This window comes from Haliotis rubra, unplaced genomic scaffold (assembly GCF_003918875.1).
Source record: "Haliotis rubra isolate DU_JTF1 unplaced genomic scaffold, ASM391887v1 Scf1028, whole genome shotgun sequence".
Classification (NCBI taxonomy): domain Eukaryota; kingdom Metazoa; phylum Mollusca; class Gastropoda; order Lepetellida; family Haliotidae; genus Haliotis; species Haliotis rubra.
This window is the reverse complement of record NW_025764924.1, coordinates 249057-274114: the sequence shown is the minus strand read 5'-3', so window position 1 is coordinate 274114 and position 25058 is coordinate 249057.

The following is a 25058-nucleotide window of genomic DNA, read 5'->3' as shown; positions in this document are numbered from 1 at the left end:
AAACTGCTGTAATATTGTTGGACAAAGAGGTCACATTCACACCTGGAAAATTCAAATCAACCTCCCTGTCTTGTGGACAGTATTTTGCCTCCCAGTAGGTCCATCTGCTGTATCATCACAAAGAGCACGTGACTTGCTTTGATGTGACAAGAGGTTCCTCTTTAAGCAAAACATATCAGGTCAGGTGAGGTGAAATGGGGTTTAACGTCGTACTTACGAATATTTCGCTCATATGACGACGTGCATGCGTGTGTATGTGTGGCAGCTTGAACCAGCCCAGGCTTAAGCTGGTTTGATAGTGCTAGTTCACTGAGATACCATGCCGCAGATAAGCATCAATGCCCTACTCATATACATTATACTGACTCCGAGCCCACAAGTCCTTGTTGTACCCATTAATGCCGAACGCCAGGCAGAGACCAACAAGTACCATATTTAGACGTCTTTTGGTATGACGCGGCCGGAGATCGAACGTGCGACTAACCACTCTCCGGGCGGACGCTCTAACCACTACACCACAGAGGCGGTCCCCCCACATATCACTATACATAGAGGTCACTGTGTGGTCAGGAGATGGACTCTAGGTTCAAGCTATAATCTGTTGACGAACTGCTGTAGTAGGTCATCTATCAACTCCATGGGCACGAGTTCGTGAATGTGATATTCCAGCCTCCATTATCAGTCTCAAGGGAGGTAATCCCAAAGCTGGTCAAGGACTTGATACTTGATAGAAGCCAATAATTGTTGGGAACCATCATGATCCCTCTTGTTTGTTTACGTTCAGCTGATGAGTAGAACATCTTTCATTCCTGACAGCATGGGTGGGATGATGACACAATGCACTTATAGTTCAAAATTCAAGTATTTGCATCTTACCTGAAAAGGTGTTTGAAACTATATAATTACTATTTTGTATAAGGTGAACTAAACATCGTTTCTTTGAGCAGAATAATGATTTTTAAGATCTGAATCCTTTTTCATGACTTGATCATAACTGTACAATAAACTCAATTATAAAATTTAACGTCACTTCGGCAATATTTCGGCCATATAGTGACGAGAAAAGTTTTGCATACACAATAAACACAAGTTGTTAAATATCCAGTTATCGTAGGACAGTAAAATAACCAGAGTATCACAGACGGTGTGTAAAACTAGCATGTAAATCTAAAACTATTATATTTAGAAAAACAATACAACAACAAAAACAGGCTAGAGATCGCCAGCAACCGAAGGTAGATCACCATACTAGGGACCATGGGGACTTACAGTGCTTTTGCTACCTGCATGGATCCAATCTGGATTTACACCATCCCTTCAGCCGCTGGCGATTGTAGGAAAGCTTAGCCATAATTAAACATTTAACTTAAAATCACAAAAATGCTACGTTTAAAGATCTGGTAAGTAAATGTACTTTGAAAGTGTTGGGAGTTACGTACCCTCTCGGGAGGTATATGGAAAGAGTTTTGTCGTTCCTATTTATCTGTGCCCTGTTGCGAATAACCCACTGTAATTTCACTATGTTTGTTCATCTTGTCCTACACCAAAGAATATCAAAAGGTAGAATACGAAGCTGAAAGGGGATAAGTATATTCCAGCAACATTGTTCCTCTCATAGTTTGATATGAAACCAACATAGTAGCCACAACCTATTTTGTCAATCTGGATCTGAAAGAAGATGATCAGGATCTATAACTACCAATGGCCCTGAGAAAGGGATGTCAGTTGGCAAAAACTGAAAGTTCAGGATACTCAGATATGCGAGTTGCAGGATGTCCTGATTTCCAATATCTCCGTCAAATCTGACAATGTTTCGACAAATTGTCTCCTCTTCCACCTGATCCCTAATCTGACCTGATGGTTCCGATCTCTGACTTGCGTAGTGAGTACCGTTGAACCTTTTGCACATTATTCAATCGCTGGCTAGCCTCGGCTTTTATCATCAGGGCCGAGTGGCGCAGGAAACAGAAGCCAAGTTCTTAGATGGAATGACAAGGGCGGCGGGGTCTGTGTGACAGTCTTCAATATACGTTGAGTAAGTGAGTGAGTTTAGTTTGACGCCGCAATAAGCGATATTCCAGCAATATGGCGGCGGTCTGTAAATAATCGAGTCTGAACCAGACAATCCAGTGATCAACAGCATGAGCATCGATCTGCGCAATTGGGATACGATGAATGTGTCAACCAAGTAAACGAATCTGACCACCCGATCCCGTTAGTCGCCTCTTACGACAAGCATGGGTTACTGAAGATCAATATTCTAACCCGGACCTTCACGGGTTTCAATATACGTTGTGGGGACCTACGTAAATACTTCGAGTTATCCAAAACTGGACACAAGCACAAACATGATGACTATAGAAGGAGCACACAGGCACAAACCTTGTACTTCTAGACAACTGTAAGCTCGAAGTAAAGATGTTTTTGACTTTACATAGTACAGTGTCAGGACTACTTCCCCTTAGGTGTTCGTAGATATAATGTCTAGGAAGATTATGGATTAGAATAGTTTAAAACAGACTGTTTTCAAGCCTGAGGCGTGTATCGTTCTTCGCTGTACATATCAGTGCATTGGAATAGCCAGACCTGAATATTTACAAATCTGCCATCACATCGCTGGAATATTGCAAAGTGCGCGTAAAGTTACAAACAATTTCACAAACCAAAGATACTCTTAAAAACGTAGCTTCTGTTATTCAAAAATCAAAGTTTCGTAATCGTAAATCATATCAAATTTCAATCTCGACTTTCTAAATAACGATGAGAAGAAATCGATTATGTTCCGCAAAGCATTTATTATTAATTATAAAAGAAATTAATCCCTTTCTTCCTGCCAAAATCCCACACATGTAATGGTCTAAATCTCTCTTAAATCCCCAATAGAGTTACGGTCACAAACACAGCTCCTGTGTTTGACGTCTCCTCGTAAAACAAATACCAGGAACGTCTAAAAGGAAAAATCAATGACGCGGTTCCTATCAATAGTTCTCCCTGGTTCACCACAGCTGACGCCTGCAGGCACTCGAGTCATCAGCTTGTGGTCACCCTGGTCATTCATCAGCCAGCTGTGCAGGGCACTGTCCACCAAACACTTGGAGCAGCATCCTCCTGAGGGTTCCTGCTAATGTAAAGCATCCCAGCAGTGTCTTCACCATCCCGTCTGGTTTATTTACTGAGACAGCACAATTCGATTTTCTCTCTTATTAATTGGTGGACGAGTCTCCAAGTCCACTAGGTTCGCGCTAAACAATGTATAAAACCGTTTCAGCTAAAAATGTCATCATAATTGAATACAGCGATGTGTTGAGATAGAATACGATACTTTATCACCCAAAGCGAGTCGAATCCAGGTCCCCGTTGCAGCAAGCGTGCTAAAATGATCCTAACTCCTTTACTTTAACATAGACGTACGATGCTCGTAACGCTACTTTCGCTTTATGGACGAAAGGGTTTTTGGAGAAAGTGGGTTGGGGCGGGATTGGGCTCAACATTATCCCAGCCAGACGGCCCAGTAACTTGTGATCTTGTCTGACGAAAGGGCATGCATGCGAAAACGATATGTTGCACATGGCTAACTTGTGATCGTAACAAATGTTGATAAACAAAAGGACAAGCAAGAAATGAATTAATTCAGAGCAACATATATAACATATGGTGGCTGATTAGAAAGCGAGAAAGCGATATCACGAGACGAGAAAGCGATAACACGAGACGAGAAAGCGATAACACGAGACGAGAAAGCGATAGCACGAGACGAGAAAGCGATATCATTACGCGAGAAAGCGATAAAGCGAGAAAGCGATAGAGCGAGAAAGCGAGAAAGCGATATTACCCACAATTCATTGCTGTCTGCGCATGATCGACTGCAAACGGGAGCTCAGTCGCCATCGTAATTTCTGGATAGTATTAAATGGTTTTCAGTAATGTTCTTGCCCACGAATGGCGGTGTATGACTTGACGTTTAGAAAATATCTAATAGAGATGTAGACTTTCCTTTGACATGCAATTTGCACGTATGCAATAGTCATATCGTGAAATAACGGAAACGTTCATTTTGTGATGTGACTTAAGGAATTACATATTTTTTGACATAACTGGATTCGAATTGTCTAAACCAACTTAATCACACCAACCAATTGAATTGTTTCTTTGATGGGCATTTTAGATGTTGAGTTGATGAAGAATAATGACAATTATATGGATATACAACTTCTTTTATTCTGTGGAGGCGAAGTTTCGACATAGATTCTAATGTCGTTGTCAAGCAAGTGATACATGAGTAACAAATTGAGAGAATATATACATGAGTTGTCATTACAGTAGATAGGGAATGAGTTGTTTATACATTAAATGAGGTTGATGTACAACGCTTGTAGAAGAGATTGAGTAAGTTGATTGGAAGCCAGAAGGGTGATATACAAGGACTGAATTAGAATTTATAGGAGGCCAGGTGGATGTATACCCAAAAGATGGGTTTGATGTACATAGTTGAATTGAAACAGATAATGTACACAAGAAATATTATTGATTACTTTATCAAGTGATGGTAGGCATTTGGAATGTACTATCCTTCATCTCTGTTGAGAGGGCGGATCCTATGTTCTTGATGTGTACTGCTTCCAAAAGTTTACGAATTTTGTAGTCTGACTGGTTCTTTTCTATGGTTTTCTTTGATTCTGATGTTGTGACAAATGTGTCGGGGAGTGCTAGATGAAAGGGACGGACCTATGACAAATAAGGCACTGTGACGAGATATTCTTTCATGGTGATTTCCATCACGAGTGGCCACCACTAAGACAACTGCAACCACATCCAAACCATCATCCCAAAATAAAATCACTGAGTGAGTGTGTGAATTGAAATATATGTCGCCTAAGAGCAATATTCATGTTTTAGGGTCTCATTGTTGATGATTTTGTGACGCCATATTGTACGCCATCTCTATGTTCAATTCTCACATTACAATCGGAATGGTGAGTTACACTTACATTTCAAACAAATTGAGCTCAACCGTTTATGTTTCTTTGCAGCTTTGTTCACACATATACATCATTCGAGAGTTTTCGTTAAACGCATGTGACACCCGCTCCCCACCAAAGATATAAATGAAGCCGTATGTACACAATTCAAAAACGTAATTATCGTTCTCGCTGTTTGGTTATAGGTGGGGGAATTAGAAATGAGGCATGGAACTTAACCGTTTATGTTTATGTCAATTTTATTGTATTTCAAACAAAATACAGCTGTAGTTTCTTTGAATTAATAAAGACGATGAAATTTGTGTTAAATTCAAACCATTGAACGTCACCCACATGAACCCAATTCGCTCCTACCCAAAGATAGAGGATACGCACGTGACAGTAAAGCTTCACCTATGGTATCTCAGGTACTTCAATGCTAGTAACAGAACCATTCCACAGTCAATGGTGTAATCTAAGCAAAAAAAGGATGCAGTCAAACGTTCGTCTAATCAAAGCTGAAAAACTAGTACGCAGTTAAACGCTGGTCTAGCCATATATAGTGAACTGTACTTTGGATGGCATTTAGAAGTGGTGCTTGTCCTTCTCTCTAGCAACGGGGAAAGTTATACTGGATATACAACGCCTTATTATAATGTAAGCTTTTACATCCCTTCTGGTCCTGCCAATTTCAAACCTGTTCTGCCATCAAAACATATTTATCAAAACCCATCTTTTTCCGCCAATTCAACTTTCTGACAGAGGTTAGATAATAGGCATGTTATACCAACAACTTGGTTTTCTACAATATAACTTCATTACCCTCCGCCGCCATTTTGACTGTATGTAACAATTGCTTTGGACATTCCCCCGCCAAATAATTTTATACTCTTTGCTAAAACATACCACCACGATTGAGAATACACATCATTACCGCATGCACCGCGTCATACCAAAGACGTTAACATATGGTACTTGTTGAAACATGTACCCTGCCGTGATGAACCTCGGTATTAATGGACAACAACAAGGACCTGGTCGGCTTGGCGGAGTTGCTTCAACGCACCAGCATACCACGTCTGGCGAGTGGGATATTCATGTTTCAACTGCGGCATGGTATCTCAGTGGGCTAGCACTTATAAAACCAGCTTCAGTCTGGGCTAGTACAAGCAGCCGCACATGCACATACATACGCATGCACGTCATGTACGTATGAGCGAAATATTCTCCAAGCACGACGATAAACCCAATTTCACCTCACCTCACCTATTGAGAATAAAAGTAAAGTAAAGGCTACAGCTGGACGTGGTCGCATGAGGTTTTGAAAAGCTGATGCGCTAGTGTAATCCAGTTAATCCTTCGTAACATTAAATTAAATGTTTCCAGAGGATTTGAAAACTCGTTCAATATATGGAATCCGGTATCTACCTGTATCATCTTGTTTATAACCTGGTCAATCCCATGTCAAAACGATTCAAACAGGGCAGAATGATGAGCAATAGGTGCATTCACTGGGATGCAGATAAATAAACCCTCTATCCTACACATCTACAAAACATTTATCTTGCTCTATCGCACACTGGCTCTAGTGAGTCGCTCCCTCTGTCCTTTCTCTATCCCCAACTAAACTCCTTTTCGCTCTACAATATATTAAAAAGCCACAGCTTTCGCTTTTCGCTTTCGCGTAAGATTGCTTTCGTACCTCTACTACCTATTAGGTTACTAGAAGAAACGAGAAAGCGAAATCAGACTGATAACTACCTAGACTGGGAAACCTGAAAATAACTTCTGGGCATCACAGAAAATACAGAATAAACTTTTAAACATCGTCCTATCCAGCCACACATTACAGTGTAAACTGATTATCAGACTAACTGACACAATGTCAAGGCTAATGCACCACACGTTTCACAACCAAACATAAACACCGTTCCCTGGCTCTTTCAGCCCTACTTTTTTAACATTTAACCCCAATTCACCTATTTAGTAGACTCCTTATTAGCTTATCAGCAACAGTTTAACTTGTTCTGCACAATAACTCACAATATACTTTAATACACCACTTACTTAGTTGAACTTTTATAACGCAATCAACTTCCCACCTTCTTACGTCCAACTTCTCAGCTCCCCATCTAAACTAACTTATTTTCAATATACAGGTGTTTATCATATACAGTGCTTTTATTCCCCAAGCAATGAATTTTATTATGTTTTGCTCAAACACACCTACCACGTCGGTCGATGAATTGTGGCACTGTCTCAAAGTCGATAGTTGGGAGTTCGGGGACAGACAGACATATACGTATGTACACAAGCCATTCTTGTAGAAGAATGAGAGATTATGGCACATACATTTAGAACAATACCTTTTCCACATAATAGTAGATATATATATGTGAAATATGCACACATTAAACGACCAGATGAAAGGCAATATGGTGTATAAAATTCCACCACTGATACAATACAGCCCGACGGGGAGTTGGTTTATATGGTCTGTTGTTTTAACACCGCACTAGGCAATATTACAGCTATATGGCGGCGATCTGTAAATATTCGAGTATGGACCAGACAATACAGTGATCAACATTATGAGCAAAAACGCCACGGAGTTGGGTTACGATGACATTGTCAACTAAATCCAAGTCAGCGAGCCTGACCACCCGATTCCGTTAGTCACCTTTACGACAAGCATGTGTTGCTGAAGACCAATCCTAACCCGGATCTTCTTTACGGGGTAATTATGGGAGTAGGCAAATGTGTAGCTTTAGCCCAGAGAAAAACAGAGCTCATAAAACAGGACTCATAAAAATACCTAAAGGTATTTAAGAGAAGCTATGGCGTAAACTTCTGTATTTGTATAACACGATGCAACGGAGTATATTCTTATCCTCCATAGAGTGAATGAAGAGATTAGAAACTAGGAAACAGAAAGCTAAAGACGCAACAAGTGATAAACAAACAGTGATAAGATAACAAGGAAGCCAGTACTTAATTAGCGTAAAATTGGTAGGGTGGATGGACAATAAATGGAAGCCAGGGATTGTTAATCCCGGCATGAATAATGAGATAACAATGGTGGCATTTAACAAGGAAATGACAATAAAGAAATGCAAGCCAGGAATTAATCCAGACCTAATTAGTGATGTAACAATAAATTAAATGATTGTTATCCTTTTTTACAAGACATTTTAAGAGCGCTCATTTATTTCAACGAAAACACACTCGGTTTCTGGTGCTATTGTTGATTATTGTTTGGACAAGTCAAAGATTAATTACAAAAATGCCACAGAATTCGAAAGCATGTTCATTTTGTTTCTATACGATTAAACCAAATGACAATAAAGCCCCTGTTGGATTAAATCATACGCAGGTTAGACGTCATGTGCAGACAGGGCAGGGTATGCGAAATATCCTTTTCTCGCTCTATCGCTTCGCTGCTGCCATATATGCTTTCTCTCGCTCTATCGCTTTCTCGCTCTATCTCTCTCGCCTATCGCTTTCTTCGCTCTATCGCTTCTCTCGCTCTTATCGCTTTCTCGCTTCTTCGCTCTATCGCTTTCTCACTTTCTCGCTCTATCGCTTTCTCGCTCTATCGCTTCTCGCTCTATCACTTTCTCGCTCCATCGCTTTCTCGCTTTCGTCTTTCTCGCTCTATCGCTTCTCCTTTATATCGCTTTCGCCTTGGTATATCTTTCTCGCCTCTATCGCTTTCTGCCTCTTATCGCTTTCCTCGCCTTGGTATATCGCTTTCTCGCTCTATCGCTCTATCGCTTTCTCGCTCTATCGCTTTCTCGCTTTCTCGCTTTCTCGCGTAATGGTATCGCTTTCTCGTCTCGTGCTATCGCTTTCTCGTCTCGTGCTATCTCTTTCTCGTCTCGTGTTATCGCTTTCTCGTCTCATGATATCGCTTTCTCGCTTCCGAATTTTAAGGCGAGAAAGCGATGGCCCTAATCAGCCACCATAATAACACGCATAGAAAGCACTTGGCGTTACATGAATTTCAATATTTAACTGAGTACGTCTTGATTTTATGTAAGAAATGACCTTTTTGGATAAAATGATAATTGGGTCTTGTTGGTTGATGTAAAACACGTAGATAAGTGTTAAATATTACACTAGTGTAATATTGCCGTAAAAGTATCACACTGCAGTATCTTCAACGGGCGGGTAAAAGTCACAAAACATCATCAGAAAGCAGGGTCTGTTTGGTGTGAAAACGTACTGATGAATTTCATTTTAAACAGTAAATCAAAAGTGAAATTAGATGAATCCTTTTAATTTACCTTGTTAATTAAACATTTAAATTTCAGAATTTTATACAACTTAGGATGAAAGTTGGTTAACAAACGATCATAGATTCAAATCGCTTTTATTGGTTTGTATTACAAGGGGGTAAACGCGGTAGTTGGGAACAGTGATACAAATGCAAGTGCAGTACGTGATGAGCGTTAACTTAGACCAACCCTACTTGTTCTCGGTGTTTCATTTAATGTACATACCCCCTTGTAATACAAACCAATAATACTGATTTGAAACTATGATCGTTTGTTAAACAACTTTTATCCGAAGTTGAATAAAATTCAGAGATTTAAATGTTCAGTTGGCAAGGTAAAATTATGAAGATTCCTCTAATTTCAACTTTATTTGATTTACTTTGATTAACGTGGAATTTATCGGTACGTTTTCACTGCAAACAGACTATAAATCATGACTGAAAAATGGCGTCCAACACTCCTATCGGTTAGAAGGTGTGTTTTACATATCACATCCCTCAACAGCAGAACAGCTGACAACGAACAGAACAAGCCACAAATTAGTTACATGAGAGATACACATGTAAATCACAAAAAGCACCGACACACACTTGACGTAATTGGAAATTTAACAATAACACAGTATCTCATAATTTTTTATATTAACTTGGATAAAAAAACGTTGTTGAAACAAACATTAAGCATCGGGTTCATTATAGCAGTATCGATTAAATTATAATAACCAATAATGAATGGGGAGACACATAATTGTCGCCCATGTGTCGTCTCAACATCGGCAGTCGCGATTGCAAATTGAAGGTAAAAACATGTATTCGGAAACATATAACATATGAACATGTTAGCTGTCACTAGAATCTTTTATTGTCGTCATTAACATTTGCTGCTTACAGTAATTGCCGAAGCTCGCCAATTTTCTGTCATCTTAATTTTCAGTGCGAATTTATTTCAATTTCCTATACCTGCAGTGGAAGTTAAAAGTTGTTTTGGGTGAAAGTATTCCAAATCATGACGAACATTTTGAAATGTTAAAATGCGCTCACACAGGTTGTCGTTTTTAGTATCTCTCTCTTGATGATCTCTCTTTGACCATTTCGACCTGATTTTGCAGATTGATGAATTACATGACGTGGTCTAAAGTCAGTGGCATAGTATTACAACCATATTTACAAATAGCAAGAAGTACCTCACATATTCATTCTACATTGAAGAACACTTGATCAAAATTGTTGAAACAGTGTTATTAATAGAAATTACTTGCTTTTGTTAGATACACACACAAGCTCCTTTTTAGATATATCAAGCCTTTTCACACAGGAACTGGACGGTGAATGCAACGATCGATTGATAAATCAACATCCAAATAACTAAAATATTGATACTAAATCACGTTTCTTGAGCCATATATTTGTTTAGAAGCCTGGGCTCAATGTCAATAAAAGATATCATATCTACAGTTTGATCATAGTAGATTTGTCTATGAAGTCATCATCAGTGGCTGATTTATTTGATTATGTGTCGTTTATTACGCTCATTCCATCAACCACTGGTCTGTCCACACGCATCATAAATGTTGTCGTCAGAAAAGACAAGAGTGTGTAAAGTTCAAGCTATGAGATCAACAATTTTGGATTTTTATTGTCCACAAAACGTTTCAATACACAATATTCAAATCTAAGGGACACAAGCCTTTTCATAATCACAATACTGCTAAACAAAGAGTCCATTATTCGTTTCTGGCTATTATCTTCAAGTTCATTTTGTCCATAAAGTGCGCCTTCCCTGGCCATTATCAGTGATGGTCAATCTATTAAAGTGGTACACTGGAGATGGTCCAAGCGAACTAAATCTAAAATTGAAAGGATAAGATTCAATTCAAGCTAAATGTCAGATATTGATCGGAATTCAACATTAACATGGCACTCGCGTACCTTCTTAGAACACGACCTCAGGGTTAATACTTTTTTTATTCTGAATACAAAATGCAAAATGTTCTAAAGAAAGCAACAAGTATGCACCTGAATACACATGGGTAAATATGGTAAAAGGCAAAATATGGAATTGCATCATTTTTTACTGAACCGTAAAATTTTTGAAATGTACTTCGCATGTACATCATAACATTTCAGAAAGCTTCCTGAATAATGTGACACTGATCAAACAACTTTTGAGCAAGTGCCCTATGGTGCTCTTTTAAATCTCTATTCAAAATGCATGTTCGATCATTCTTGATAATGCAGACATCTAACGCTGGATCCGACAGCATATTGCTCGACACAAAGGGAAAAGGTGACGATTGAAAAAGTGAAATCGTTCCTCTTGTCATATAGTCTTGTGGACATAGATTTGTCACACTGAATCTCTATAACAAACCCAAACAAGAAACAGATGAGGTGGGTAACCGTTCCAGTCAACGTCACCTCCTTCAGTAAGCTACATGTATTATTATCTTGCCTCACACATAAATGTCGTTTTCTGAATGGCTGAGCGCTCTTCTACTACTTTCAATGTACCCCGCTTACAAGCGAGTAACACTTTCTGTGTACCCTGCTGGGAATGCCGAACGCATTTGGTACTTCGTAGCAGTAATTCTTTATCTCGAATAACATTGAATCGCGTATGGTGTACGGAAATACCGATGTTTTGCGAATGCAAGTCGATGGAAGGGAGATAACTCTAAAACGTTGTTTTTTGTCGTCTTGTAGTCTGGTACTCCATACTATACCCGTGCTTCAAACAGTTCAAAATTACCATTGAGGTGTTCGGTAAGATAAATACGTTGTTCACTGGTCCCTCGGGGCCAATGGGTTGATGACCCTCGATGGTTCTTTGTGTTCCCCTCGCCCTTCGGGCTTAGGGAACATAAACAAACATCGAGGGTACATTGGCCCCGAGGGACCAGTGAACAACTTATAATGTTTCTTTTGTTTGTTGTTTAACGCCACACTCAGCAATATTCTAGCTACTCAGCATATGGCGGCTGCTCTAAATCACCGAATCTGGAACAGACAATCTAGTGATCAACAGCGTGAGCATCGTAATAGGGTTACGATGACATGTGTCAACCGAGTTAACGAGCCTGACCACCCGATGCCGTTAGTCGCCTCTTACGACAAGCATGGCTTGCTGAAGACCAATTCTAACCCGAAACTTCACGACTACACATTTATTAATATCGTTATATACAACTGCATAATCTGAAAAAAAAGAGATTATATTTTAAATAGTAGCTTCCAGAGAAGCATGGTGTACGGGCCATTCGTCACACAGAGATCGTTTCCTTCGCTTGACCAGTGATAATCGATTATTTTTCTAGCAACTCTATGAACCAGACCTCTACCTGTCTCCTACTCCAAAGCTCCTTTCATCAGCACTTTCATACTGTTAAACCGAGATCGTTTCCTTCGATTGACCAATGACAATCAATTATTTTTCTGGTTACTCTATCAGCCAGACCTCTCAATGATTCCCACTCTAAAGTTCCTTTTATCAGTTCTGTCCCATGCATGCCCCAAAGTTATCCCCAAAGCCGTTAATTGCGATGCTTAGCTCAGGGTTATAATTACCCATGTCCATTGTGGTCCACAGGTCGTATTCAATAAGCATTTGATTTTCTCAATATTATTTTCAGAAATTCAATAAGAATGACGGAACGAACAACCATCAATCACGTCTTCCGCTGACGGCGATCTAGAAGTCGCGACACGGCAAACAGACCAAGAGGAGTTTGGAGGAGTCTTGATGGAGAATCTATACCATGTGTCACTTTCTCACGGCGGTTTATTTGGGACCATGTGAATAATGATCACTGAGTCGATGGATCAATGACTAGACTGACCAAACTTGCGTCTGTGGGTTGTATCTGTTAGTTGACTTGATCAGCTTTTGTTTCATTATGATCCATTGTAATCGGTGTATTAAATCTGGCTAAGATGGTATAAGTAACAACGATTAATTGCTATAAGTGTATTGCCTTAACCCGATATACTAATACAGAGCAATGGTCCATTGTATCAGTGTATCTCAGTAGCCTAATTCAGTATTTAGAACAGTGGTCCATTGATATTAAATCATTGTTATCAGCTAATTCACTAGCCAAATGCAGTATGTAGAGCATGTGATCCACTGTTATCAAATAATTGATATCAGCTAATTCACTAGCCAAGTGCAGTATATAGAACAATGGTCCATTGTTATCAAATAATTGTTATCAGCTAATTCACTAGCCAAATGCAGTATGTAGAGCAGTGTGATCCACTGTTATCAAATAATTGTCATCAGCTAATTCACTAGCCAAATGCAGTATGTAGAAGAATGGTCCATCGAATCAGAGCATTCCATTGGCCCAATACAATATGGAGAACAATGTTGAATTGTTACCGTTGTGTTTCATTAGCCCAATACAGTATGCAACAGCAATGGCCCATTGTATCAGTGCATTTCATAAGCCCAATACAGTATGTAGGACAATGTTGAATTGTTACCAGCCTAATACAGTATGTACATCAATGGTCCATTGTACCAGTGCATTTATCATCAGTCTACAACAGTACGTAGAACAATGTTGAATTGTTACCAGTGTATTTCATTAGACTAATACAGTATGTCCAGCAATGGCCCATTGTATCAGTGCATGTCATTAGCCCAATACAGTATGTAGGACAATGTTGAATTGTTACCAGTGTGTTTCATTAGCATAATACAGTATGTAGAACAATACTGTATTGTTATCAGTCAATGTACATTTTATTAGCATAATACAGTATGTAGAACAATATTGTACTGTTATCCGTCACTGTGAATTTCATTAGCCTAATACAGTATTAAAGCATCAATCAATTGCTATGATTTATTGCTATAATCAATGCTCTAGTCTTAGAACTTTTACATTTGTACTGTCATAGTGATAATTTTGTATTGATATCTGAACTTTTCACATCACATGTGTTTGTAGTTTGTTGGTTTGACACTTAGACTCATACCCCAACCAACACGTCCTACATCAACTGATCACCTGTCTTATTAAAGTGTTATGAGAGTGGGGTTTTTTTTTATGTTTTTATTTTTATTTTTTATTTTTTGTATTTATATTTTTTTTTTTTTGGGGTTGTAATTTGTTATACCACATTGATTAAGTGATAGTTATTATGGGTCACAATGTTTAAAGTTTTGAGTGTGGGTTTTGGCTCGCATCTCGCATCATATATGTTCAATGGCAATAGTATTTGTAGCGGCACGCCTTTTCGAAAGTGCTTCAGAGTTGCCTCCCCCCTGGCAATCGTTTTGTGTTTGAAGACTTCCGGATCTCGCCGTGGAACTTTCGATAACGTTCTGAGTGGATAATGGTGCATCAAAGCTTTGCTAGAATGCTCGAGAACTATAAGAGCTATATAAAGGCTGGTAGTGCGAATTTGGACTATTTACATGACTGGATTTATGGGCATCTGTCTGCCACCGTCAAGATCAACATTAAAGACTGGCCATGCTTGCCTACTCGAATACTGTCATTGTAAACAACCTTCAATCAGTATAACTGTTCTCACTGGAAATGTCAAGACTCTGGTTAGTTAATATTTTATATTTGTGACCCAACATGTTTAGATTTGTGACTCAATTGCATTGTACTAGATATCTGAATTGTCATGCATTGTAGCTTGCTCATTGTTTGCTCAATATAATATTGAATATTTTAGACTTGTCTGTGTTCTATTTTGCTGGTTCAAAGGGGGGCCTTTTAAACCTTTTGTCACGGAAAATTATTAACCATAACAACAGGGATATGATTAATCATGATCAGTAGTGAATGTAATAGGGTAGTTATAACACTCATATCTCGGTGCAGTTAAAATTAGAATACAGAAATGAAAACAAAATATGATCGAATCGTTTCCAGTGTCCAATGAAGAGTTGAATGAACACGAGCTACCAGACCCAAAGAGGCAATCATTTCTGAAGTGAACCGAAACTGTCTTTCAAGGATGAATCCACATTCACTAGAATATTATACATCACCTTTGATGATGACCATCATGATTAGTTATCTTTGCTTTAAATATAAACATGTGAACTCAAATCATATTGTCAATTAACTAATCGATTTCAAAAATTCAAAATTTCAGTTACATAACTACATATGTATGTATATATATAATAACCATAAAATCTCAAAAGTATCTCTCACCATAAAATGCATTAGTAGGCAAAGAAATGAAACTGGCATCTAAGGACCGCATGGGACCGTTCCGGGGGGAGCACGACATAACCTAGATCACGAAAACAAATCTATTTTGAATCATAAAACTTTGGGTCTCCAGATGATGAATGGACCCATGTGATCACTCAAACAATCATGTTGCAGCCAGCCAGGTCGATTTATCATCTCCAAGTCCAGCCATTATTTATACAAGTCTGTATGAGCAGCCAAGGAATACAGACGACCGATGTGAATCCCCCGTGCCCCGGGCAACTCATATAGAGAGAGATGATGACTCCTCAGGCTTGTCCATAATATGAACAGTTTGTTTCTCTTCCTAATTTTTAGAAAGTTGCATACAATCTCATTTATTCTTCGGCCACATAATTGTGTCATTTCGTCCTGTTTTTTGGTTATTCTCAGATTTTGACTTTTGTATGTCCTCAGTCACCGAAAAGGCAAAGCTTTAAGGACCAGGTGCAAAATGAATAATGATACCAGTTGATCGTGAAAGGTTGAAAGTCCATTGTCTCGTACGTGACATAGGTCACAGACGTTTGATGGCACGTTTCCACCCTTAAAGGCACAGGGAAACATGGCACCGGTCCAAATGAGGAACTGCATAACTTGTGGAGGTGCTGATACCTCACGAATGGATTTGTCCTAAGTCACAGAAGGGTCTTATAGTCTGACCACCGAGTTTGCTTTTAGAGGCATATATAGCGAACTAATATCTGAACAAAAATGTATCGCAGCTAAATATTGAGTATTGTATTTTATCTTATTCTCCTGGAAAATGCAAACGTGACTTGCTGTAAAATGGACACACAAAATCTGTTGCTTTTTATTACTATCATCAAATGTTTGATCAGATACCAATGTGCTTGGAATAATTTCCAATGTTAATGGAGAAATATTTCTGCCATCCTTCCTGTTCAATGCCTCACATTGTGTATTAAGATATATTTCTTTAAAACTGTCAGTATAGAATTGAAATTTTCTGTATAGAATAATCAAGAACACGTTATAAATAAAGATGCAATGTGATTTTCATGCAGCCAAATTTAATACCAGTCAATACATTCAAGAACTAGCTAATGGAATATCTAGCCTGACTATTCGTTTGTATGAAGCTTCTGCAAACTGATGGCCCTCAGGAACATAACAGACCACTTCTTCGTGGTTCAGAAACGCCGTAACAACGGTTGACCTCAACCTGATTTTTTTTTATGTCGGAGTGTAACCGCAGCTTATCGCCTCAATGTAAGTCCCTGATTGAGGGGAAACATTTATTGGCTTTCCCAACCCACTTAGCCTTGCAACTGCCAGAAAATGGGGGCAGGCGGAAGTAATTAATGAAAGAGAAATTGCTGCAGTAAACACCAATGCGAGTTTCATCTTCCAAGGCTGCCACAAGGGGAGGACCAACGATGTACACTGTGTAAAAGTAAATACATTCTCCTCCTTCAAAGACATTAATGTGGCTGAATGGGTGTGTCGCCAAAAAAACGTGTAGTGTTGATGTTACGTATGGACAGATGCTGAGTAATTGACGGTACCTTTCTGGCAAATATGACATCCACTTTCAGTGATTTTGGGATGCTGATTTAAAAGATTTGTATTGTAGCATTTTCACGAAAATTTCACTCACAGAAGATAGTCAATATACCCAGTTCGATTTCTGGTGAGGTGAAATTGGGTTTAACGTCGTGCAGTTCGATTTCTGTATGTATGTCATTGAGAGTTATATTTTACTGACTTGAATTTCAGATTGATTTTTCAATCTCAGTTTTATGAAGCATAGGGTATTTGTGTGCGATTACCCTTCTTGAATCTTGTCTCAAGATATCTCAAGCCAGGCAAAAGTTAACTCTTCTATTATAAAGTATTAATCATTCTTGCTCATGGAACATATCAACGCCAGAGAAGAGCCAGTTTCCATTTGGCTGTAACGCCTAAACAGTGGTGAAATGTATACGTTTTAGATTAGGCCTTAATGATTTATTACTTAACCGTGGAAGATATGTTTCTATGGAAAAAACAAAGATTATGTCCATTCTGGTACATTATTGAAGACGAATTCCATTTTATGTTTATTTGTCCTGTATATGAAAATCTAAGAAATAAGTATCTACCGCAACTGTCTTTATCTCAAATCAACGTTAATCTATTGTCTTCCTTACTTTCCTGCAAAGAACCTCCAAAACACCACAAAGTTGCTCTATTTATCTACAATGCATATTTGTTAAGAAAAGAATTGATTAGTTAGAAAGTTGATTATATATGCCATTGTCAAGATGTATCTCTTTTGTATATGGGCCTATGGCCTTTCATACAATAAAGAATTGAATTGAATTGAATATATAAACGGATCACTGAAAGAAAATACAAATGAGGAAATGACAACGGATGTTGCTTTCAAGACAAGAAGACGTCATGGCGATTCATTTAAAAAAATGAATTTCTGATATGAGATTCTTTATCATATTTTAATTGCCCACCGACCCGCACGCCCATAATTTAGATATGTACATACTACAAAAGGCAGTATTCCATCCCTGCATGACTGGTCATGAGCAAAACTGAATCGGAGTATACATAATTATTCAATAGTCATGAAAATGGTCTCCGGTTGTTCAATATAAGTTGTTTACTGGTCTCGAGGGGGGCATCGATTGGCCCGAAGGGCTCAGGGAACATAAACAAACATCGAGGGTACATCAACCCATGGGCCCCGAGGGACCAGTGAACAACATATATATCTTACCGATTACCTCAATGCTAATTTTGAACTGTTTGAAGCACGGGTGTCGTTTCATAGTATGGAGTACCAGACGTCAATTTAGAGTTAACAACAAATTTAGAGTTATCCACCCATCGATTTGCATTCGCAAAACATCGGTAATTTCCGTACACCATACGTGATTCAATGTTATTCGAGATACAGAATTACTGCTACGAAGTACCAAATGAGTTCGGCATTCCCCGCGGGTACATAAAAATGTTACTCGCTTGTAAGCGGGGTACATTGAAAGTACATGTAATAGAAGAGCGCTCAGTCAATCGGAAAACGACATTACATGTAATAGACGCAAGATATGTGTGACGCAAGATAAAGCTGACTGTGTCTCACCGACATGGATGATACATCCTTATCAAAGCTATTTATGGTGGTATCAGAACTTGAAGCTGTATGTATTGATGAGAGTCTGAGGAAACATTAAATCCATGACGTCACTGATATTCTGCATAAATAGTTTACGGCAGTAATCTCAAATGGTTTTCATTGATGAGGACCGATCAAACTACCAAGGATATAACAGTACACCCATAACACTTTGCAAGCCTGAAACACGCAAAGAGCCGGTTAAAATTGATCTTCAGTAACCCATGCTTGTCTTAAGAGGTGACTAACTTTATCGGGTGGTCAGGCTCGCTGACTGGGTTCACACATGTCATCGCATCCCAGTTTCGTAGATCGATACTCATGCTGATGAGCACTAGATTGTCTGGTCCAGACTCGATTATTTACAGACCGCCGCCATATAGTTGTAATGTTGCTAAGTGCGGCGTAAAACTAAATTCACTCACTCGCAAGCCTGAAGTAAATCACTTCCCGTGCATACATGCTGCGTTTGAACCAAATACACAAGTGGACAGCATATTTTCGCTAACCAGGTTACCTCTTTCAATGGCAATGAATATAATTGGCTACGGCACACACATCAGGTATTTCCAACTGTATGTATTGGTTTGTTTGTTTGTTTGTTCGCTTGTTTGTTTGTTGGCTTGCTTGCGTGCTTGTTTGTTTGTTTGTTTCTTTGTTTGATGGACAACACAACACTTAGCAATATTCCAGCTACAGGGCGGCGGTCAATATGTGATCGAGTCTGGACCAGACAGTCCAGTGAGCAACAACATGAGTATCGATCTAAGCAGCTTTTGATTCCGTCATCGTTAGTGTTCCAAACGATGCACGCTTTTGCAATTTCCCACTAAGGTTTATTCTTCCCAAATGATACACTCAATCACACTCTTATATCGGGATGCGATGGGGGATTTCAATAACCCAAGCTGGACCATGGCCAGGACTATGGCCAAACTTTACAGCAATGTACCTTCATCATGAGATCGTATAACCGTACTTCACTATAAACAGTCAAGGGAGACAGAGCCCGATATAGACTCTACTTCAGCTCTCCTTAGTTTGCGAGTAGTGTCCGGGCATCTGGACGGTTGAAGGTAATATATACCTATACGATTGTTTTCATTGATTTGTTGAAAAACAAACGAGGTGTCTGTTGGCAGACTGAAGACAACCCACAGATATACATCCTGGTTTTCGACTCAGCACTCAGTCTGTTATTCTTTGGTTTCGGGACAGACTGCCACGGAAAGGGCCTACGTTTGGACTGAAGAAATGTTTATGGATTGTCTGTTCTGGTATTTGAACTGTCCATGACAGCATAATTTGCTTCTCGGAATGAACTTTACGATGCACCTGCTTTTAATGAATGCTGGTTTACAACAGACCAGTTTTGAATACCTGTTCAGTGACTGAGAGGGAGGACGTTTTACTTAATCGTAGACTGACTGACTTCGTTTGGGAGATACAAGTACTTTCGTGTCGTGTTTTGCGAGTTTTGTAAGTGAAGACACAATAGTTGGTAATCAAAAAGTGGTTTGAAAAGTTATTACTTGTCGTCATTCCAACAACGTTGCTTCATCCAGTATGAACTTACCTTGGTGCTTTGTATGCTTGTGCCTGGTCAGACTACATTCTTCCTAAATCAAGAGTTAGTGCATTCAGGTTTTCATTTTAGCGCAATAACAGACGTATGCGGCCATTATAGTTGAAGTAAGAGGCTTAAACCGCAGGGCTTGATTGCGCGACCGCGATTCTTACATAGCGTAATGCAGAGCGGCTTGTATTGAGTAGTATTTGACAATATATTGAGTTGTAAGTTTGTACTAGTCCATACTAATAACGGTTATACGCATAACCCACTGAGATATTGTCTCTGTTCAACTTGGATATCTCTTTCCGACTGAATATATACATATGTGTGTTTCACATGCCTACCCTAAAACCTTGTGTGTCGTTTTAGAAAGAAAATGCTCCATTATACCTCAAAAGTTGGAACATTGATCAACATACCAGGGACATTCATAACTGCACATTCGATGTCATCCCTCTTTTCATAGAGCTCTATGCCTTTTTTCACTCTGATTTCGTATGCAGAGATTTCGATTTATCATCCAAAACTGTGTTCCACAGGAGATATCGCTTGTGTGAGATCATATGATATCTTCTAGGAGATATCGTTTTGACAGTAGATTTTGTACAATGCCCTGACAATGCTATGACGTCATAACAAGTCTAATGGTAGTACAGTGTTGATAGATGTACATTTTTCATTGAAACTAATGAAGAATGATTTTTAATGATAAATAGAATCTCACCCTCGTGTCTACTGATATCAATTATATCAACACTCGTTGATAAAGGTAAAAATATCCTCGGCAAGCCTCGGATATATGTAACTTTATCAACTCGTGTTGATATAATTGATATCAGTAGACACTTGGGTGAGATTCACTATATAAAACGCACTTCCTATACACAAACTGCACAGGTGACAAGTTACAAAAAAAATATATATCTTACCACTGACGTCTATGGTAACTGTATATGTTTTTTAATTAACTAAGATATAAACACCTGTTACAAGTACAAGTGTGCATAGTCTGTCCTTAAGGAAGCAATAAAAATATATAAAACGACAACCTCAGCCAGTTCCTTTTCCGAGTATAAGAAGCTAAACAGACCATTCCCAAACCAATTAAATATTATTATTTTTTATAATTTTAATTTTTACAATTAAATATTAATAAATATGGTCTGTTTCAATTACTCGATGGGTGTACATTTAGGAAACACAAAAATCGTACACAAAATCACCCAATCAGGCTTGTCAGATGATTCAGTCTGCAGTGTAGGCTACGAAAAGGACTTGTTAAACTACGGATTCCGATTTGGTGTAATAAAACCATTATCAACATAAACATTTCACACACTTTTGCATAGGATGACTTAGAATTTGTTTACACAATACAATTTCACGCAGTTACAAAGTCATATCAGTCGCTCATCCCAATCCTATAAAATTCTAACCTGCCATGAACATGTAGGATTTAACATGATCTATAGCAAACACATCAAGATTGCATTTAATGATTTTCGGTATCTTATTATGTTCCATATGTACATCTCGCTGAGAATGACGGCGCCCGCTGACATGTCTCACGATAAGAAAGCCTCCATCGCGACAGTTCCATGCGACCCTCCTTCGCGAAAAGTGATTACCAACTGAAGGGTCATCATAGCCAGCCCTGAAATGACCATACAACCATTGACCAGAAATTATGGCCGTAATGGAAGAGACATGGGTCGGGGTTTGACAAGGGTAATTGAAAAGACTTGTCAATAAAGCAGGAGAGGCCAGCTATTAGTTTCTCGGGCACTGTCTTGACCTCTAAGCCACATGCGAAGATTGTTTACAAGATAGGGTATAAGCTAAATGTAACTATTCTCTCCTGGGTGATGAATGTAAACTGCTGCGCAAACGAAAAACACATTCATGTTAAATGGTGGCTAAAAATGAAACAAGAAGATGTAGATGGTTTTATGGCTATGTATTTGTGACAGCTGTGCAGACCATTTCCACGTCTTTTACGTCTTTTTAAAACGGGTTTTACAAGTATACTTTCTCTTGCTGGGCGGTCTCTGTTTTTAACCAGATTGACGTATTACTGGAGTCTAGCGACTCATATCCACATTATCTTCTATTTTCTTCTGCAGTAATATGCAATGAAGGCAAGATAATGTATGTATGCCAGTTAAACTTTTGTATCCTATGATACGATGTTTTAGAAAGATTCCACCTTGACAACCATATGAGGATCTTTACAAAGAACAGAGAAGAATAACGACGTTGTCATCAAAAGGTATTTTCCACTACATCCAGGATGCCAGTCAAGAAGAGTGCAGTGACTAGATTGAGAGGACTTATGTTGTCTTTTCAGTTTGTTAAAATATTTGCCACGTTTCATTTGAAGACGATATATTTCTTCATGGAATAAGCGTAATGTTCCCAAACCCCATTTCCGAAATAGCTCCCAGTACTGCTTCACTCTTACCTGGAGTGTTGCATCTGTGGATACTGATCCAAGCTTTCAACAACATTGTGAATATCTACGATCGTTAAGGAGTAAATTATTTTGTAGGTGATCTTTACTAACATGTTGATAGAAATAATAAACGAAACAATATTGTTTTGGGTTTATAAAAGCGCGTTATATACTGTATGCTTTCTACTCTTGGAATATTGAAATAGTGTGCAATAGTCTGAGATAACTATGCCATGTGTTAATTTAAAACGTATCGGGTCCAACTAAGTTTTGTACACCGTTGATATACAGTGCTGCTGCATAAAGGATCAAAATCATGGGAATCATTTTCCTTGACTCGGCCACTGTATCATGGCGAGATCATCTAATCTTGACGGGGACATGGTATTTATTCAGCCACATTGGTCGACACCATCGCCCATGAAACTGGTTTGAAACTGAGTGACAAAGGTGCGGATTCATAGATTCAATATCGGCGGAATCTATGTTTCGAAACCAAGGTTATTCACTAAGCCAGGTTTTGTTCATTTCGTACAGATTTGAATGTATCGGGCAAAACTGTGGATTCTGTGGTTCCGGGTTAGAACTAGTCTTCTGCAACCCATGCCTGTCGTAATGGGATGAATCGGGAGGCGACTAACGGGATCGGGTGGTCAGGCTCGCTGACTTGGTTCACACATGTCATCGTATCCCAAATACGTAGATCGATGCTCATGGCGTTGACTCGATTATTTACAGACCGCCGCCATATAGCTGGAATAATGTTGCATGATGTTAAACAACATGCAATCCAAACCAAACCAACGAAAGTTTTAGCAAATATTTTTACGTCACAGATTTCAACTACGATTAACCTGTTGCACCATAGCAACAGGTATTGAAGCCATAAAAATATCATTGAGTGAACAATTAAAACGATGCGTGAACATCTCAGGAACTTATTTATTGAGGTAGTAGAATGTCAGTGGTCACGGTGAAACATTACAACTGCATTGTGAAACTATTGATGATCTGATCCATACAATGTGTCACAAATAGCATTGTATCCGATCGATCTATAGGGACATGCCGCCACACTATGACATTTGCAGGAACAGCCGATCTCCCATTCATCAAATATAACATGGGTGTCTTAAGCATGAGATTAATAATACTGTCGCCAGGTCGAGTAATTCCTTTTTAGATTTTATTTGTAGCATCACATTGAAAACCTGTCGTAAATTCCGTGAATAACTTAAAGCTATGGCTTAGAACATGACGATATTACTTTTTGTATTGCACCCATTTGGAAAATCAAACCAGGATCTCTCGTGTTACGTGTTAGTTTATTAACCAGTGGTTCAGCCCCATTGCCCCAAGATGTGACTCAAAGAATACATGCAATGGTGCGCTTTCAGATACCAAGGATTTGGGATATTGGTATTTTCACCAGATGACAACATATTGGTATTTTTCTTTCTTTCGATTATGCATTTATGTAACATTTCTACCCATAACATATACCCACAAGCATCAATTTGGTCTACCTGAATCCAAGGCCAATGTTTTTCTCCATACAGTGAGTTACACCCTACCCTGCATCCCTGTGTATTCAGGGGTGGTAGGGTAGCCTAGTGGTTAAAGCGTTCGCTGGTCACGCCAAAGACCCAGGTTCGATTCCCCACATGGGTACAATGTGTGACGCCCATTTCTGGTGTCCCCCGCCATGATATTGCTGGAATATTGCTGAAAGCGGCGTAAAACTAAACTCACTGACAGTGTATTCCTCACAAAATGCAAATAATTTTTACATTTCAATGACAGTCTTGTTTGAATCAGAGTAGAATATGTTACATTTCCCAAATCATCATGTACAACAACTTGAAGTGTTTCCCTGCAGATATAAAAGGAAATGGGCGGTGATTGATGCATTCACATTCATTCAATGTGTATTGTTCCTTGTCAAGCCCAACATGAGTTGATAGCCCTTGAAACTATACCCCTGTCATATGTATGCATGCCTTGCGCCTCAATAGTACAATCACAAACACAATCCGAACTCACCAAGAAGACATTCTTCAGATTCAGCCTTTATGACATCACGTTTTACAAACCCTGGACGATGTAGACGCACTGTGAGGTGAGGTGAGGTGAAATTGAGCTTAACGTTGTGCTTGAGAATATTTCGCTCATATGACGACGTGCATGCGTGTGTATGTGTATGTGCGGCTGCTTGTACTAGCCCAGACTTAAGCTGGTTTTATAGTGCTAGCCCACTGAGATACCATGCCGCAGTGAAGCATGAATACCCCACTCAGACACATTATGCTGACTCCCAGCCGACCAGTCCTTGATGTACCCATTAATGCCGAGCGCCAGGCAGGGACCAACAAGTACCATATTTTAACGTCTTTTGGTATTACGCGGTCGGGGATCGAACCCACGACCTTCCGCTCTCCAGGC